The 3673-nt window shown below is 33.0% G+C and overlaps 1 long non-coding RNA gene across 1 annotated transcript; it reads right to left on the bottom strand.

The window, feature by feature from the left end:
- Window positions 1-836: 836 nt before the first annotated feature.
- On the bottom strand, window positions 837-3409 carry LOC115969820. The gene is made up of 4 exons (XR_004087082.1): window positions 3155-3409; window positions 2632-2727; window positions 1960-2032; window positions 837-1132 (listed from the first exon to the last, which is right to left on the bottom strand). It is a non-coding gene; the product is annotated as an uncharacterized LOC115969820 (long non-coding RNA).
- Window positions 3410-3673: the final 264 nt, after the last annotated feature.

Raw genomic sequence — 3673 nt, 5'->3', positions numbered from 1 at the left:
TATTTACATTATTGATTTAAATCAAATTTTATTATTATTCTTGTTAACAATACCAAACAAAAGTATTTTTCTTTTTCACCAAAATTGTTGTTTAATTATATCGTCTTTAAATTTATTTTGCTCCTTGTTGTTCAACTTTGGTACTCTGAGAATTATATTACTACGATCTCTTACACTTGAGAGTGAGTAAGCAAACACCAATCGGTTTTTGGTGTAAGCGGAAATTGAAACTCAAATATCTTATTTAATCATTAGAAATTTTATTAATTGAGCTAACTAAAATTCACAACTGTTTTTTTTCTCTTGAAAGAGAATGTGATTGAAAACTTGAAAACTTTATTTATTTTAAGGATATAGATTTGAGAGAGAACATGAGTTGGAAAATAGATTTACAAAAGAAAAATTAAAAAGGTTACAAAAATTTTACTATAATTTTTTTTTCTTTCAAAAATATTTAGATAGATAAAAGTCAATTTAATATAGATATAAAAAAAAAGAGGTAATTATATAATAATAATAAACTCTAGGTTTTTATTTTAGTGTCTTTTTGGAAAAGAATATTTTTGCCAACTTATTTTATTATTTAGCTTATTTTTGTTACTATGTATGGATCTTACTGCATATTTTGGTACTATTCATAAGACCTACTGTACTATTTTAGCTAACTTTTACCTTTATCTATAGTACTTTCAGTAAAAAGTTTTCAATTTCAGTAAAATAAGTGGATTCCCAACGAACCCTTAGTCATTTCTATCCATGATTGGCGTGTATCAAATTATCAATTTCTATCCATAATTTTAAAATAATAGTAATTTGAACTCTCAAGTCTCAAAAAGTTGTAGAATCTCTAGGCAGCCACATGTAACAACATTTTCTCATCAAAATATGTTTGACATGGACAGCAGATATAACAAAGACTAAGGAATATGAAGAATTAGTACAAAGCATAGCAAATATTTTTTTTGCCTCAGGAGTATACATAACACAAGAAATCCTAAATGTAGGAATTTGGGGGGGAAAAGAAATGGAAGAAAGAAAGGCATATGCAATGCATTGTACTTCCAGCAGCTCTCAACTCCCACGTATTCCTGCCACTGAATTCTGCCAATCAGGTTCAATATGCCAACCCCACCTAGCATACAGCCACAAACATTTTAAGGATTTGATTCACTAAATTCAATGCAGGGAACAATAATTCTCACCTAAAAAAATTTGCACTAACATAAGAACACTCCAATTTATAGAACTGATACATAGAATAAACAGCAACTTGCCACAGTACAGTGAACATTAGCCCGAGAACACCCTCCCCCTCCCCCACTCCCTTTCTTCTTTTATTAGCTGATCCTTTATCATTTAGTATCTGCTACATTGATAATTGTGCAAAACAGTGCTATTCAAAGAGATTTTCTCCTGACATTTGAAAGAAAATACATATCCAGAAGAGTCATCTGTGAATTAGACCGAGTCAAAAATTACAAAAACTGAAATGAACTGAGATTCTCAAACTCCCTTATGGAGCAAAATTCGACACTATCAAATAATTTACTTGTCTAAGGCAATGCCAGGAACATTAAGTGGTGGGCGAATTTTCACATATTGCCGTTAAATAACTGGCAAGCTTCTCCAGGCTAGCTTTTATCATTTTTTCTTTCTTCTGAACCAACCAAAATTCAATTTTAAATAGCAACAAAGTTATTATAAAAAAGACTTATATATTAACCATGCTGAATCAGACATGAACTCTATGATCTCCAAATCCCCAATCATAACATTTGATATGCAAAAACTTACATAATGCATGAAAGATAGTCAACACAAATAATAACTGCAAAGAAATCAGCACAAGCTTAATAAGTCCCACGCCAAAGTAACCAAGTACAAAGCGACTAATTTGTGAAGCAGGGGAGTGGTAGTTATGCTAGCAGAAAGGAACCAGAATAAAGGTTATTTAGATACCTCTTGCAGAACTCAGTCACATATCGTGATCCATTGTAAAGAACGAACCACATCAAGACAATCACCAACGTATCTGGTAAAGTTTAGGAACTCAAGGAAAATATCATACAAGCATACAAGAAGAGGGCAGGAAGGTTACTTTCGGTTGACGTGGCACATGAAACCAACAAGATAACACTCTACAAATCAGATGTCAAACTTACTTTTCATTTTTGCCTCACAAACCAAACTTATATAACTACTTGTTAGATTATGTTAGAAGCATGGCAAACAAACTGAGCACATGTTCATGAATCTTGTTTTCACAAACTTAATTGTAAGAGGAACTTGAAATTAAAACTCCAGTTCTTAGTTACATGGCAGATTTCACAAAGCCCTGGCCTACCCAACCAAATCATTAAAGCAACAAGAATTATTACATGGCACCTACAAAACGTTCATTTTATTATTATTATTATTATTTAGCCACTGGTCAAATTCATGAAAGTTATCCAAATTTGATCATGATTTTTGCAATTTCATCTACATGTGAGCAAGAGCAACAATACTACATCACACCAAAGCGCAAGTCACTTTGAATGGAAACTTTCAATAAGACAGGTGTGTATATATATATATATATATATATTAAGCAGATCAGATCCTTAGAGAAAGTTATGTAATAAAGGATACTGAAAAGATAACGCTCCCACCAATCCAACATGTAGAGCCCAAAAGTGACATTGTAAAGATAGATCTTGCGCTGTATCCAGTTCATAACTTTGAAACCTATGAACAATAATCATATAGTTAACAATGAAGCTCAGAAATATGAGAGCAAGGTTGGATGACTAATAAACAAGAAATTAAATTCCCAACAGAGAAAAAAGAGGGTGGTGGGGGGGATGCAATTACAGGGCCGGCCCTTCCCTTAGGCGAGTTAGGCAATTGCCTAAGGCCCCCAAGTCCCAAAATTTTAGAAAAGAACCAACCGGGTAGTAGAGGATTTAGTTTCAAATGAATTACAAAAATAATCTGGCACATCCTTTTAACCAAAAAAAACAAAAATTTTGGTAAATCCTATTAAACATTGGTTCTAAACAAAATCATTGACCAAAAATCAACCAGATAAACTACAAATCCGATCTAAGAGATTAACCACAAAACAATCACAAATCAAAACAAATAAATCCACTCAAAACCCTAAAAATTTTACCTTTCTCTCTAGTCTCTGCTCTCCGCCTCTCTCTAGTCTCCAGTCTCCAGCTGAACCGCCTCAGCCTCTCTCTGATTCTCTGCTCTCCGCCTCTCTCAAGTCTCAACTGCTCACCTCACCCCACCGTATCAGGTTCTGAGGTTCAGGAATCAGGTATAAAATTATAAATATTTGGGCACAGGGCACTGCATTTTATTTGTTAAGAACTTAAGATAACTTTGTTTGTTTGGGCCCTCCCTGGCTGGTTTTGTAACTTTGTTTATCACTTATCAGTTTATCATTATGGCTGCCTGGACCCTCCCTGGACTGGGCGTTAAGTTTGGGCCTTCAAGGTTTTTTTTTTTTTTGTTTTTTTTTTATATTATTATTTTTTTTAAAAAGTCGGCATTTTTTTTTTTTTTTTTTAGTTATAGATAGGATTTGTATTTGTTTGTTTGTTTATTTTTTTTTCGATTTTTTATTTTTTGGTTCGGGCCTTATCTAATAAGTACTCTTGTGCCCAGTCGGTTTAATCTCTCT

This window comes from Quercus lobata, chromosome 12, assembly GCF_001633185.2.
Source record: "Quercus lobata isolate SW786 chromosome 12, ValleyOak3.0 Primary Assembly, whole genome shotgun sequence".
Lineage (NCBI taxonomy): Eukaryota > Viridiplantae > Streptophyta > Magnoliopsida > Fagales > Fagaceae > Quercus > Quercus lobata.
The sequence above is the reverse complement of the archived record's forward strand: the minus strand, read 5'-3'. Positions and strand labels throughout refer to the sequence as shown.